The sequence below is a fragment of the Ceratotherium simum genome, unplaced genomic scaffold (assembly GCF_057802395.1).
Source record: "Ceratotherium simum simum isolate JZ-2026a unplaced genomic scaffold, ASM5780239v1 HiC_scaffold_44, whole genome shotgun sequence".
In the NCBI taxonomy this organism is placed as follows: Eukaryota; Metazoa; Chordata; class Mammalia; order Perissodactyla; family Rhinocerotidae; genus Ceratotherium; species Ceratotherium simum.
Window position 1 is genome coordinate 792,410 of NW_028261260.1, and position 16,208 is coordinate 808,617.

The 16,208-nt window shown below is 38.7% G+C and overlaps 1 long non-coding RNA gene across 1 annotated transcript in view; it reads right to left on the minus strand.

Moving 5' to 3' along the window:
- The window catches only part of LOC147911262 (uncharacterized), a 73,422-nt gene extending 61,076 nt beyond the window's left edge, over window positions 1-12,346 (minus strand). The window contains exon 1 of the long non-coding RNA XR_015551341.1: window positions 12,243-12,346. This is a non-coding gene — a long non-coding RNA (uncharacterized LOC147911262). The remainder of the gene's footprint in view (window positions 1-12,242) is intronic.
- Window positions 12,347-16,208: the final 3,862 nt, after the last annotated feature.

A 16,208-nucleotide genomic window follows, 5' to 3' on the forward strand; every position in this document is an offset into this window, starting at 1 on the left:
TTCCTCTGCCATCTCTTGGTTTTAGTTCTTATTGTATCTTATGCTTGAAAACATTTGAAGCTTACAGAGTATATCAGTTCCTTATTTTCTCAACTTTTTATTATCTAAGAAGTGCCTTCAACTGTCATTTTTTTAAAAAAAGAAGTGAAATATATAACAGAACAATATATTGTAATAAATTGACCACTTATAAAATTAAGTTCAACCTGAAATCCCTCCCCACTTAACAGAGACCATCTTTTATAATTCACCATGCTTTAGTTTAGGTAGGGTCAGTTTATCAATGATTTTTGGATGTTTTAAACCACATGAGATAAGTACAGTGTAAAGTAAAATTGTTAATCTTGCAGAAGTTGGAGAATTTCCTGATGGTTAAAGAACATCATGGTGGAGAACCTGAATCATATGGAAAGTAGTTGGTTAATTAGCACCTGACAGAGTTTGTTAATTTGGTAAGGATGACGATAAGACATTTGGAAAAGATAATTTTGCATATCAGAGTATTGTCAGAGGCCACTGGGAAAATTCATAATTTTCTCAAATTCTACCAAAAATGACCATTTTTTCGTAAATGATGTCATACATGATGGCATCATATACTTCTATTAGAAAATTTGCAATGAAGAAAATTAACACTTGAGTCACTTTAATTCTAACAATTTGTTTATGCTTACTATTAGGTTAAAAAAACTTTTTAGAAATAAAGTGATAAGTGATGTACTTGCTTAATTTTTAATATTTTAGAAAAAAACTTTTTCACACAAAAAATATTTATTCGTATTTATTTTATGTTGAATTTATTCCTGGGCCCAAAGACTTTCTTTTAATTAACTAACACCAATTCCTTCAAACTATTCCAAAAAGTTGAAGAGGAGAGAATACTGCTAAAGTCATCCTAGTGTGTTAGCACTACCCTGATATCAAAGCCAAAAACACTAAGAGAAAAGAAAACATGTCAATACCTATGATGAATATTTATACAAAAATCCTCAATAAAATAGTAACAAACCAAATTAAGCAGCATAGTAAAAGGATTTTACATTATTTTTAAGTGAGATTTATTCTTGGAATGCTAGGATGTTTCAATATATGAAAATGAATCAATGTAATAAACCACATTAACAGAATGAAGGAAAAAAACACATGATCATCTCAATGGATGCAGAAAAAGCAGTTGACAAAACTAAACATTGGTTCATGTTAAAAACACTAAAAAACTCGCAGAGTAAAAGGTAGGTACTTCAACATAATAAAAGCCACATATAGAAATCCACAGAGAATATCGTATTCAAGTCTTAAACAAGACTGAAAGCTTTTCCTCTAAGATAAGGAACAAGGCAAGAATGCCCACTTTCACCACTTATATTCAACATGGTATTAGAAGTTCTAGCCAAAGCAATTAGGCAAGAAAAAGAAAGAAATAGCATCCAAATTGGAAAGGAAGAAGTAATATTATATTTGTTTACACATAATATCTTATATGTTGGAACCCCTAAAAATTCCACAAAAAAATAGCTATAACTAATAAATTCTGCAGAGTAGTGGGACACAAAATCAACACTCGAAAATTAGTTGTTCTTCTATACATTAATAATAAGTAATTTAAAAAAGAAATTTAAAAATTTTACATTTTTATTTACAATAACATCTAAAAGAGTAAAAGACTTAAGAATCAACTTACTCAAAGAGGTAAAAATTCCAATGATTTTTTTTTTGCAAAAATAGAAAAATCTATCCTAAAATTCATATGGACTCTCAAGGGACCCTTAATAGCCAAAACAATCTAGAAAATGAAGAAGAAACTTGGAGAACTCACACTTCCTGATTTCAAAACTTACTACAAAGTAATCAAAACAGTGTGGTACTGGCATAAATACACACAATATACTAATGAAGTAGTATAGAGAGACCTCAAATAAACCCTTGCATATATGGTCAAATGATTTTTGACAAGGGTGCAAAGACCACTCATTGGAGAAAGGATAAGTTTTTCAACAAATGGTGGCTGGGAAAACTGGATACCCACATGCAAAAGAATGAGGTTGGCCCCTTACCCTACATCATATACAAAAATTACCTCAAAATGGATCAAAGATCTAAATTTTCGAGTTGAAGCTATAAAATGCTTAGAAGAAAACATAGGGTAAAATCTGCATGTCATTGGGTCCAAATGCCATTGCTACCAATGATTTCTTTAATATGACACCAAAGACATAATCAACAAAAAAAATAACAAATTGGACTTCATCAAAAATGCAAAAGTTTTCTGTATCACAAGATACTATCAACAGAGTAAAAAGGCAACCCACAGAATGGTTGAAAATATTTGTAAATCACATATCAGATAAGGGATTAATAGCTAGAATATATAAAGAACTCCTACAACTCAACAATAAAAACAAACCAATTTAAAAGTGCACAAAGAACTTGAATAGACATTTCACCAAAGAAAATATAAAATGTCCAGTAAACACATGAAAACATGCTCAACATCACTAAGTATCTGAAAATGCAAAATAAAGCCACAGTGAGATATATCTTTACACCCATTAGGATAGTTACTATCACAAAATCAGAAAATAACAAGTGTTGGCAAGGATGTTAAGAAATTGGAACCCCTGTGCTCTGACGGTGATAATATAAAACTGTGGAAAACAATATGGCAGTTCCTTCAAAAACTAAAAATAAAATTACCATATAATCTAGAAATTCCACTTAGGAGTTCTGAAATAATAGAAAATATATTTATTTGTCTCTGCCTACAGTTCCTGGCACAGAGCTCCTAAAACACTTGTAATTTCCTACATGATAAGAACACTAGGAGTATCTCTTGTTCTAATGTTTGTCTTTGACCCCATCTGTGACACAGAGCTCCTAAAACCCTTGTAATTTCCCAAGTGATAAGAACACTAGGAGAATCATTTGTTCTATTGAGGCAATTTGAGTAGGCTTCAGGATGGGGGCTGGTCACCAGAAAGACCAAGCCCTAATTAAAAGGTTGGAAATTTTAGCCCTACCACTTATCCTCCAGAGAGGGGATAGGGGCTGGAGACTGAATTAATAATTGATCATGCCTGCATGAGGGATCCTCATAAAAATCCCAATAGAAGAAGGTTCAGAGAACTTCCAGGTTGGCAATGACAAAGAATGCTTGGAGAGTAGTGAACCTGGAGATGGCATGAAAGCTCTGTGCCCCTTCTCACATACCTTTCCTTATGCACCACTTCCATCAGGCTGTTCTTGAGTTATATCCTTTTATAATAAACTGGTGATGTAGTAAATGTTTCTCTGAGATTTGTGAACCACTCTAGGAAATTAATCAAACCCAAGGAGGAGGTTGTGGGAATCTTTGATTTATAGCCAGTTAGTCAAAATATAGGTAACAGCCTGGGCTTGTAACTGACATCTGAAGTTGAGGTGAGGTTGGGTGAGTGTGCAGTCTTATAGGACTGAGCCCTCAACCTGTGGAATCTGATGTATCTCTGTGTTGACAGCATCAAATTGAGTTGAGTTACCTGACACCAGCTGGCATTCCAAGAATTGCTTGTTGGAGGTGTGGGGAACCCTCCCACACGTCAAAAAATGAATCTCTGAACACCATTTATGGGTATACACCCAACAGAATTGAATGCAGAGGTATAAAGACATATATTTACATCTATGTTCTTAACAGTGTTATTCAAAATAACCAGAAGCTGGAAGCAAGCCAGGTGTCATCAACAGTTTTTTTGACTTGACAAAAAAAAAAAAAAATGTGGTTTATACACACAGTGGACTACCATTCACCCTTAAAAAGGAAGGAATTCTGACACATGCTATGACATAGATGAACCTTGAGGATTTTATGCTAAGTGAAATAAAGCCGGCCACAAAAGGGAAAATATTGTATGATTCCACTGATATAAGGTACTTAGAGTAGTCAAATTCATAGGAATAGAAAGGACAATGGTGCTTCCCAGGGGCAAGAGGAAGGGATAACAGGAAGTTGTTGCTTAATGTGCACAGAGTTTCAATGCAAGGTGAAAATAGTTCTGTGGATGGTTGGAGGTTATCACTACACAATAATGTGAATGTACTGAATGTCACTGAACTGTACACTTAAAAATGGTTAAAATGGTCAATTTTATGTTATGCATATTTTATGACCATTAAAAATATTAATTATTTTCAACAAATGAACAAACACTAGCTACATGCAATAACATGGATGAATATCACAACCATAATGCTGCATAAAAGAAATTATATTCAAAAGGCTATATGTTTTATAATTCCATTTATATAAAATCCAATAAAGAAACAAAACCGAGGTCTGGCTTCCAGTAATGGTGGAGTAGCATGTTGATCTAACACTCTCACAGATAACAACGATAAAATCTGCATGAAATATTATATATATTTATATAGAATCATGTATCTATATGTAATACACATACAATAAATATGTATATGTGTGTATGTATAAATCTCTTCCAAAAGCAAGCAGAACTGAGAGGGAGTCTTCCCTTGAATGATGAGAATTGCACCAGGAGATATTTGCAAGCTTGAGTCTTTTGCCTCAAAGCATTCCAAAATCTGTACATGGCCCAGACAGGGGCAAAACTACAGTCTTACTTGTAATGTTACAGGATGTATTTTGGGGCTGACAGAGTAGCTGGAAAGTTAGGGGAGAAATTCTGGAAGGGAGGGAGCCAAGGAGGGAGGAAAATCACAAAATATGCATGTAAGTCTCCCCTCTACAGACACCAATTTGGCAGATATTTGAACAACACACATGCAGGGTAGGTTCCCAAGGGCCTAGTGTAAAACCAGCAGTGGGACGATGAATGAACTGAATGAGGATTTCAGCTATGCTCACTGTGAAGGAGATAGGATTGTAGTTTCTGTCCAGCCAAGTTAAATCCCTGCTAGAAAAATAATAACACTCTTCAAAGGAATACAATAGAATCCAGAGTCTCTATAACTATCATTCATGGTTTCCAGCACACAATTTAAAAAATCATGAGATTTGAAGAAATAGGAAAATGTAATCCATATATGACCAAAAGCAGGCAGTAGAAACTATCCCAAAGGTGTTGCAATTAGCAGACAAGGATAAGAAAGCAGCTATTATAAAGATGATCATGATGGCAACGAAAAATATTCTCATAATTAATGAACAGATGTGGAAACTCAGCAGAGAAATGGAAATAATAAAAACAAACCAAATAGGAAGATGAAATAAAAAAATAATTTTGAGTTTACCAGTAGATTAGAAACAGTAAAAGAAACATAAAGACAGAGCAATAGAAATTATTTAGTCTGAAGAAAAGAATGTAAAAATTTTGAAGAAAAATGAAGAAATCTTACAACCTGTGAGATGATTGAGTCCTCAGCAGAGAGGAGAGTGACAGAAAAATCAAATGAGGCAGAAAGACAAATCAATAAGTAATAGCATAAAACTTGCATAATTTGGTGGAAAATCTCAAATTTTAGATCAAAGAAAGTCAATAAACACACAAAATAAAACACAAAATAAAACCTTACTTAGGCACATGATAGTCAAGCTGCTAAAATCCAAAGATAAACAGAAAATCTTGAAAGCAGTCAGGCAAAAACATATATAGAGGGGAAGACGTTACGTACAGGGAGAAATAACGTGAATGATGGATGATATATTATCAAAAACAAAAGAGACAAATCAACAACAAAATGACATCTTTCAAGTGCAGAAAGAAAACCCAAATGTCAACACAGGATTCTATATTTAGCAGAACTCACTTTCAAAAAGGAGGCAGAGGGGCCAGCCAGATGACATACTGGTTAAGTGCGCATGCTCCGCTGCTGGTGGCCCGGGTTTGGATCCCCGGTGCGCAACGACACACTGCTTGTCAAGCCATGCTGTGGCAGCATCCCATATAAAGTAGAGGAAGATGAGCATGGATGTTAGCCCAGAGCCAGTCTTCCTCAGCAAAAAGAGGAGGATTGGCAGATGTTAGCTGAGGGCTGATCTTCCTCACACACACACACACAATAAAAGGAAGCAGAAGCCACAATAAGATACCGCACTCTTATTAGGTGGCTAAAATAAAAAATAAAATTGCAAATACCAAGTGCTGGTGAGGGTTAGGAGCAACTAGAAATGGGAATGCAACATGATAGTTGCATTCGGAAAACGGTTTAGCAGGTTCTTATAAAGTTAAACATACACTAATGACTCAGCTACCCCACTCTTAGGTATTTACTGAGGCTTATTGAAAACTAATGTTCAAACAAAAATCTTTGTGTGAATCTTCATAGCCATTTTATTCATAATTGCCAAAAGCTGGAAAAAAACTAAATGTCTTTCATCAGGACAATGGAGAAAGAAACTGTGGTGCATTGGTACATTAGAATAGTACTTGGCAATAAAAAGGATAAACTCTTGATTCACACCACAACATGGATGAATCTTGGATGCATATCTCTAAGTGAAGGAAACCAGATTCAAAAGGCTATATAGTATTTGATTCCATTTATATAACTTTCTAGAAAAGGCAGAATTACAGGGATGGACAGTGGTTGCCAAGGGATGGAGTGGGGGAAGGGGTCAACTACAAAGACACAGTATGAGAGAATTTTGGGGGTGAAAAAACAGCTCTGTATGATACTGTGGAGGTGGATACATGACCATAAAGTTGTCAAAACCCATAGAACTGTACACCACAAAGAATGAATTTTACTCTGCATATTTTAAAAATCAATCAGGATGCTGGGGAACTCAGATGGAATGCAGTGAGAAATAAATCTCACTGTATTACAAGCATATGACATAACCACACAGAAGGGGTAGGGATGAAAGGTCCTGACCTGAGTAACTTTGGAAGACAGTGTTTTGATGGGATACTGTAAAACTAAAGTACTGGACACAAACACTGTACTCTAGGTGGTAAACTTGATTTTCATAACGGTATGGATTAGCAATTCTGAAAGTAGTTGACACATTAGTAAATATACTGTAACTAACTGAAGTTAAGTTTCTCACTGTTGGTGAAAGAAGTTACAAATAAACAAAAGGAAAATGCTAGAATAAACTCTGTGGTGCTGGATTGGAGTTGGAAGTATCAGCATGAATCCATGTCTCTTTTAATATATCTATCCAGATAGATAAATAGATTGACAGATAGATTGTTAGATAGATGTGTATACCTGAGTTTATATATTCATACATACATTTCCAAGCTCTGCTGAGAGGGTCTAGAAGCAGTGACACCCTAGTATCAATGAGCACACCTAGCTCCCAGATCTTGGTTTCTAAATATCATTCTGCAATAAAATGAACTAGGTTTTCTTGGAGAAAAGGTTAATTCTAGGGCTGGAGATGGAAAATACAAGATGAGCCTGGAGCATCTTGTAGTGCCAGAAAGTAGGAAAGTGCTTTAAGGAAAAAACACAGAACATGATGAGATGTGTCAAAAGCAATCAATCTGAAAGACTTTCCAATGGCTCAAGCTGGAAACCTGTGAGCAAAAAAATAAACAATGGTAGCACTGAATTATTCCCCAGAGAATAAAATAAATATCCATGAGTCTATACTGATATAAAAAAGATTAAATAAGAAAGGAAGGGTTAAATAGAAAGGAAGGAAAGGAAGAAAGATAAAAGGGGGAAAAAGAGAAAGAGAGAAAGAAAGGAAGAAGAAAGGGAGAGGGAGGGGGGAATCTTCCTCACCGAATTCCAAATAATAACTGCGGCTGGATAGCATGAAATAGAAAATCGCCACTAGAACACCACAGTAATTATTACTGTGGGCAAGACTGACTGATGAATGCAAAAACTGTGGGCGAAACTTGAAGAACAAACAGTACATTTCCAGAACGTCAAAGCATCTCCCTCCAAATACTTAACTTTTTTCTCTTAATTTCTTTAAAAGACCTATGACTATTTAAAGCAAAAATTATAACACTGTATTGTGGGATTTATAACATGAGTAGATGTAAAATTTATGATAACAATAGCACAAAGGACAGACAGAGGTAAATGGAACTGTTCTGTAGCAAGGCTTCCATATTTTACATTGATTAAACTGGTGCACTATTAAGTCTAGGTCGGCTGTGATATGTTAAAGATGCATATTGTAATCTGGACCAACCACTAAAAACTGCAAAGGTGTGTCACTTAAATGCTAATAAAGGAATTAAACAGCATACAAAAAGGGTTTGTACAAGAATGTTCACAGGAGATGACCTGCACGTCCCCAGGAGGAAGACGAGCGCACTGCGGAGCATCCACAGAGCAGAACGCCCTCAGCCGTGCCGAGGAGCAAATGCTGACACACACATGCTGGGTGAGTCTCTTCCACCTCGTGCCGAGGGAGGCAAGCTGGACAGAAAACAATACACGTGGGATGATTTCAGCCAAGATGAACCTATGGTGAAAAAATCAGAACAGTGGTTTCCTCAGAGGAAGGAAAAAATTGCCTGGGAAGGAACGAGAAAGGGTTTTCTGAGGGTGATGGAAATATTCCATTCTCAAAGGGGTGAAGGCTATATGGGCATGTTTATTTGCCAAAACTGTCTGGTTGAGAGTTGTGCCTTTCAGTGTGCGTACATCTTAACCCCCCTCACACACACAAAGGACTAAAAGAATAATAAAGTGAGGTGAAAATGGGCTGCTTCCATTTCCACAAAAATGGAAGATGATTAATAGTTGTTGAAGCTGAGTGACGGCCTACTATGCTACTTTGTTTATTTTGTATATTGTTTTAATTGCTCTGTAATAAAACACTTGTATAAGAAGACAAACTCGATATACAGTGTTTGCTGGTAAGATAGTTATCTTTGGGGAGGAAGGAGGGAGAACGTGATTGTTGGGGCCTGAGTGAAGCTGGTGCTAGTTCTTTGTCACACAAGTGTGTTCACTTTGTAATAATTCTTTGAGGTTTACATAGATGACTACTGTATATATTTCTGTAAGTATGTTATACATCAATAAACATTTTAAATCCTGCATATCTGCACGAAGATCCTAACTCAATATCTCAGAATAACAGCGGGGTTTTGTTTTAAAGTGAAACACGTTCACTCATGACATCATCAGATGGATTTTAATACTCCCAAGTGTCTATTAACGCCCTCACCCTTGCGTGTCCCCCGGACTCTCTCCATTTTTGCCTCACTTTGGCAAGTGGCATGGCTTTGAGTTTTTATGATGGGTATGGGCACTTCAGGTGAGCACGATCTCTGCAGCAACAGTGACCACGGGGTCCAGAAGGTGGTTCATGGTAGCCTGGAGGGATGGAGGGGATGGTGGGTCAGGTGGCCTTGAAAAGGCAAATTCAAGGATCCCAGACACCAAGTATTTCCATTTTAGATATTGAATTTACATTTCAAATACTGACCAGGGAGCTTCCACGAGAGCTGCAAGCATTCTCAGCAATAGCCAGGCTGGAGAGCCCCACCCCTACCTGAGTACCGGCCTCAAGGGATACAGCCCAGTCACACTGCGCATACTCCAGGGGGTGGGCAGGGCATGGAGAGTGGGCGAGTTATAGAAAAGAGGCAGTGTGGAGGGTGGGGTGGAGAAGCAGAGGGGCGGGACCCAGAGGCAGAGGGAGAAGGTGGGAGTTGGGGTTCCTAGCTGTGCATGCTGGGAGCTTTTGTCTCTTAATCGCTCCTGGCTGGGAGTGTGCAGGACTGCAGGACTACAACTCCCAGGATGCTCTGGACATGGCGTGGTGCCTAGCCCTAGAGGGAGGAGCAGGGCAGTGTGCCCTTGGCCAAGGGACAAACCGCCCTTGACTCAGGACTCTGGTCCACCCGCAGCACGTGGACTGAGTCTCGGAGGGATGGGACAGGTCCAGCGGGACCAGGGAGTTAGGAAGATGTGGCGGCTGCATGGGCAGCTGAGGGCCTGCAGCGTGCAACTGGTTTTGTCCAAAATTGAAGTCGGATTCGTGCCTCTTCCACACAGCCTCCCTCCGTTGCTTGATTCTTCCTCCCATCTGTGTGCCTGTGGGTCTTTCCACAGCCTCCTACCAAGTCCAGGGCCAGGTATTTCTCTAAACTGCTTATGGGAACTGGTTTGACATCCCAGAAACTTTCCACTTTCCTGCTGCCCTCTGCCTTCTCCAGCCAAAGTGCCATCATTTCATCAGCTTTTGAGAGTCACTCGCCCTTGTGGCCCCTCTTGCAAGCACAACTTAAGAGCTTTGCAGGGTGGTAACATTGGCTGTTGCTTGATTTTTTTGAGATGTGGAAGTTGAGACATCTGTGAGGTTAATCATTGGTTTCCCCAGAATCCACTAAGAGAAGAAAACAACCCAATTCCCAAGCAAGTATCTAGTAGGCCGTTTTCACCAACACATTCCAGTGCAGAGGCCTCTGAAACAACAACCTTAAGATGAGAATAGCTTAAGCATTTTGCCCTTTAGATTGGTCGCCTAATCTCAGCTTAGGCCTGAGTGGCCAGTCTCTCAGGGACACGGGTGATGACTCTGATCCCTCAGGAAGAGAATGGTGGTCCAGCTTTGGGAGAGGGATGTTCTAGGTAGACAGCATTTGGGCAGCATTTGAAACCCATCAGCTTTAATATCTCTGCTTTGGATTCCGGCAAGGTTCCAGGATAAACATGCCTAGGGATAGTCAGATGTACCATATTCTTTAAAAATTGATTAGAGTAGTGAAAGGAAAAGAGTATAAAATATCCTGCTTATTTGCAAAAGATAAAATGCAAGCAAGATCTTCTTGTTAATTTTTTTCTGCTCATTCTCTCGCCTGTACTGTATGCTTGAATGCAGAAACAAAACTTGAATTGTCAAATTCTCTTTTCCTGAGATAGGCAAATTAACTTAAAAGTCTTATTGAAACCTGCGGAGGAATGGTTAGCAGCTTTCATGATTTATGTCCTCCCTAAAAATCTGGGCGTTGATCTACATGAAAAAAAGTCCTTGTTTATGTTACACATCCCAATAGGTTACATTTCGGATTCCTGAATGTGGGATATTATCAAAACGACTGAAAAAACTGGTCGTGGAAACTGGACCCTGTCACTTTGTCAAGAATTTGCCTCTTTATGAATTAATGACACATGAATTCTTTAACATTTTTGTAGAGAAAGGATGAGAAACTCTGTAGTGTCTCTGAATGTGGCAAGACGTGGAAGTCTCATCAGACCAAGTCCTTGGGTTCTTGTCTCATGTTCAATAGGCCCAGGTGATAGTCCTTGTGGTCAGGTGCAGCACCACTCCCCCAGCACCCAGTGTTCCATCCTACTCTGGCCTGTGACCTCTTCAGGGGGTTCTGATTACACTCGTCCACAAGGGTTGGAAGGACACATTGTAACATGAGGATATTCATCATCTTGAAACAAGGATTAATTAATCCCAGGAAAGTCTCTGCGTCTGTGTGCTCTGATGCACTGCTGTTGGGGTGTGGCCACAGTGACCACTGTGCTCCCAGCAGTCCCCACAATGGCTGTCTCAGACGTTTGATCTCCTGGTGCAACCACAGCAGCTGTTGATAGAACTGGGCACTCGTCATGGTTCAGTGTCTTCCATCAGATTTTGTGGCTCCTACCCTCCTCTGCTCACCCCCTTCCCATTCCTATCTGTTGCGTTGATTGCTTTGCAGTTGTTTCCTAGGAGCCACTGTGTGTAACTGGATTTCACAGTGTCTTTAGGGACCCACCCTCACTACACGAGTCACTGTACAACAGCCACTTATCCTGGTGTAGCCCGTGTCCATCGTCTCCAGTGGAGCTGCGAAGCAGCCTGCTTACTTGGAGCTCCTCTCATTCTCATGCTGCTGGGGCTGCTTACGAAGCTGGGTCTTTCGTCTTTGGTCTCATCAACATTATTCTTTTCATCAATTATTCTGAAGTTGGATACAAATTTGTTAATAATGTGGACACTGGCTGTCACAGGCACTTTTATGTATCTTCCCCAACAGCTCTGTGAACTAGGCCTGTGATCCCCATTTTACAGGGGGGACACTGAGGCTCAGAGAGGTCGAGTAGCCTCCTTCACACAGTTTCTTGGTACATCTTGAGTCTCCACTTGGAACTCTGACTCTCAGGTGTGTGCACTTAGCTGGTGTTCCATTTGTGCCTCTTTGCCAGCCTCCCCAAAGACACACGCCCCATCTTGAGTCCATTGTCTGCTTGACAGAAGTCATCCTGCACAAACCGGCATGGTCGGGGAGTGGAATAGCGGGGCATGGTTCTCTGGCTTACCCTGAGCAAGTTCTAGGTTTACTGCGAGAGCTAGAGCAGTGGAATATACTGACCGTCACTCCCCTGGAAGGTTTGTTATGTAGAAATACTCCACTGACTTTTTGCAGGTGTCATGTCATCTTTGTCTTCATTGCTCCTCTGGGCTGTCTCCTACAGTCCGTGCCGTGCAGTAACATAGAGTACAGAGACTGGTGAACATAATACTGTTGCCCTGCACCAAACTGTCACATCACTCATTTTTCTAATTATGAAAGAAATACATACTTTAAAAAAGTCAAATTACACGGATCTATGTAGAGTAAAGTGAAACCTTCCCCTTTCATCCCCTTCTCTGCAAATCACTCCGCTAGTCAGAAGGAACTGTTGTTAGGAGGTTGCAGCTTATTCTTCTGGACACTTCCTATGAATTTATGAATACACATCAAGTTTTTTAAACATAAATTACATAACTACATCGTTTTGCAATTTGCTGTTTCCCAAACCATGTATCATAGATGTCTCTCCTTATCAGTGCACGTCACTCTAACTTAGCGTTTTAGAAGTTTTAAAGGTACTCCAAAGAACAGGAATACCATGGTCTGTTTATTTCTGCTTTGATAGACATGGGATTATATCCAGTTTCACTATTATACATAATGCTGTAGTAAGATCCCTGTATGGACTTTATTACACTGCTATTCATCTGCTCAATTTGCTTTGTTTCCTTTTAGTCAGAGACTATGATATATTTTCAACATTTTTATGGGAATTTTTTATAGGAAAATTAATTTTATCACCACATAAAGACATTTATGGGGAAACTGGACTTCAAAGTCATCCAACTCAGTATTCTCGAGAAAAATCTTGAAACTTAGAAGGTATTCTGCTTGCTCCATCACATTCTAACAAGTCATGTTAACAATTTAAAGTTGAATGTTTGACTAGCCTCTACTCTCTCTGTTCAGAAAAAGGATGACTTTTACTTGTCTTGAAAACTTCTGACTCCAGGGGCTCTCAGTTGGGCTTCAGAGAGGATAAGATATTGGTGTTGTATCTGTTTCTCTTCAGCTGTAAGCTGCATCTTCTAAAGATCATAGAATTGAACATGGTCCAATGGATATGTATGATGTGGGTCAAAAATTCAAAGTAATGAATCCAAGATAGGAATCTATAACTTTGGTTCTTAATAAAGAATTTCCTTTGATATCCTCATGTCTCTGTGATTACTAGTAAAAACTCACCTATGGGTGAGAGATGTGGTTCTGCTGGCAATGTCTGGCTTGAACATCCATAGTTAAGCCTGCCACATCCGTGGTAGATTAGACTTGACCTCTTGACAACCTCTGCCTTGGTCTTTGACCTGGGAAAGCTAAGAATTTAAAAAAGCTGCTGTTATTAGCACTTAATGCTAGAAATGCCCATGAAAGAGTGAATTTGATTTGGTAAACCAAAGGGAGTATAAGCAGAACCAAGTCTTTAATATCTATAAAGTTTCAAAAAATTCTAATTTTTTAAAAATATAACTCTATTTTTGCCACAGTACAAACTGTGTATATATGAATGAAATATCCCTCTGTCCATTTCTTAAGTTGTTTCCATTGATTTGATGGATTTATCCTCTAATCCGGAATCTAAGTGTGAAAGAATATCTTGGTCCTTCAAAGAAATGAAGTCATTGAAATTTGATTTTCTTTTAGCTCGGCATTCTACAGGTTTGAGGAATAAATTATCATGTAATGATACAATGCTTCTGAAATCTAATTGTTAATTAGAGGGGTGTAAGGGATGATTGATTGGTGGTTCATCCCCATGGTCAGGTGTATTGTACACATGGACGTGTAAACACGATTCAAGAAGATGCTTCATTCCTGTGACATCCCTGAGAACCACAGTGCAGGAGGATCTAGGCACACAGCCATCTGCTTCGATCTCCTGGGTTACATGTAGATCCAGGGATCTTGAGAGTGGCGTCAGAGCAGCTAGCTTTTATCTATTTCTCCCCTTCCTTCTCTCCAGCTTATCTAAAACAGTCCTGACTATCATATTTTAAAGACCAATTATAGTTATTTACATGAGCTGTTTATTCATTATTGCAGAGTAATAATCAGGGATACCATTAAATATCATTTAATCTACCTAATTAAATTTGTTGTACCTTTTAATTGATTACGACACTAAAGTGAGTTCAGAGTTTGATATTTACCAAATGTGTTAATCTGCTTACAACTGCCATGTGCCTCATTCCTCTTTGAAGTGTATCTTTGGCCCATCACAAGATTTTAATGAATCCAATCATCATAAATTAAGATAATGTACTGTCTTTTGGATGATAGGGAGGCATATGGGTCCATTTTCAAAATATGCCCATCTGTCTTTGCTCCCCATGGGAAGTTTCTGGTCACTAGGTCTCCAGGTAGCCTGCACAAGCTTTAGGTCTATAATAGCTTGGTGCTATTCCTTCTACTTGGGGTAGAAATAAAAGAGGTCAGAGAGACTTACTGAAGTTTTAGAGACTTATGAAGTCTTCTATGAAGACCACCCATGCATAATGTTCTGGATAGCTCTCTGCTCCCAAGAGTACTAGTTACCTTAAAGGCTTGTCAGGAACTGTGAAAAGTCTGATATTTTACCTTACATGCAAACCAATAAGTTAGCCTACCATGGTCTTACAGATGCTGGCAAAAGACATGAGACCCATGGGTCAGAGACAAAGGACTTAATGACACAGCAATAGCAGTGGCCAGAGTATCAGCATTTGCACCGGTTCACTAAATCCCACTTCCTACAGGGTGATACACAGTGGGCCAGGTGACACGCAGAGGGTTGCAAGAACTCAGAGCTTAAGGATCTCAAATCTTTGATAACGGGCAGGAAGTCTGCTGACCTTTGCCTCGGGGGGGGGTGCTATTTTTATTATACTGGGCAGTAAGCAAGCCTGCTCTTTGCTCCAGAGTACACCTCTATTTCTATCTTCCAAGGCTGAAAGCTCTACACACATCCTTGAACAGATAATCTAGTCTTACTCTCTTTGAATGATAAGCTTGAATGAGACTTGATAATCATTCAGTTCTTTTGTTTCCTTTATTGAGATTGTGCAAATAGGCCCTTTTCTCTGTAAAGTTCACTAACTTTATTCATACATAAGGAATGCTTTTGGTTTTATTTATTAAGTTAAAATTTTCTTATTAGAGTAAATGATGAAACTACTATGGGTTGGATCTGAAAGTATGCTTTTCCAGGAAAAATGTGAAAGAAGATCAGTGCTCACAGAACTCTGCCACAAGGAGCTGATAGCAACTTAAATGATTTTAATTTCAATACTGTTTTGTACAACTTTCTTCCATCTTACTTCATTCTCTCTGCTTCCTGTAACTCCCATATGGGAATGGGGCAGTTTCAGGGATTCACTGAATTCATTTACAATATTCAAATGATTTTGCCTGTTGTGTTTTTTAATTGAAGTAAAGTTGACATACACCATTATATTAGTTTCAGGGGTACAACATAATGATTCAATGTTTGTATATATGTTGAAATGATCACCACAATAAATGCAGTTAACATCCGTCCTCATACATAGTTACAAATTTTTTCTCTTGTGATGACTACTAGGCGTGTATCAAAGTGCAGAACAATCAACAATGATATCATACTTCTCCATATACAGCTTGATGAATTTGGACATAAGTATACACCCTTGAGACTGTCACCACCATCAAGGCCACAAACATATCCATCACCTCCCAAAGTTTTCTCTCACCTCCTTTATTACTATTATTCTGTGGTAAGAACTCTTAATATCTACTCTATTAGCAAATGTGACGTATGCAATACAATCTTGTTAGCTGTAGGCACTATGCCGTATCCTACATCCCCAGAACTTATTTATCTTGATAACTGAAACTCTGTATCCTTTGACCATCAGCTCCCCATTTCTCCATTCCCCCAGCCCCTGGAAACCACCATTCTAACCTCTGCTTATAAGAGTTTGACTATTTTAGGTTCCACATATAAGCGAGTATTTGTCTTTCTCTGTCTGC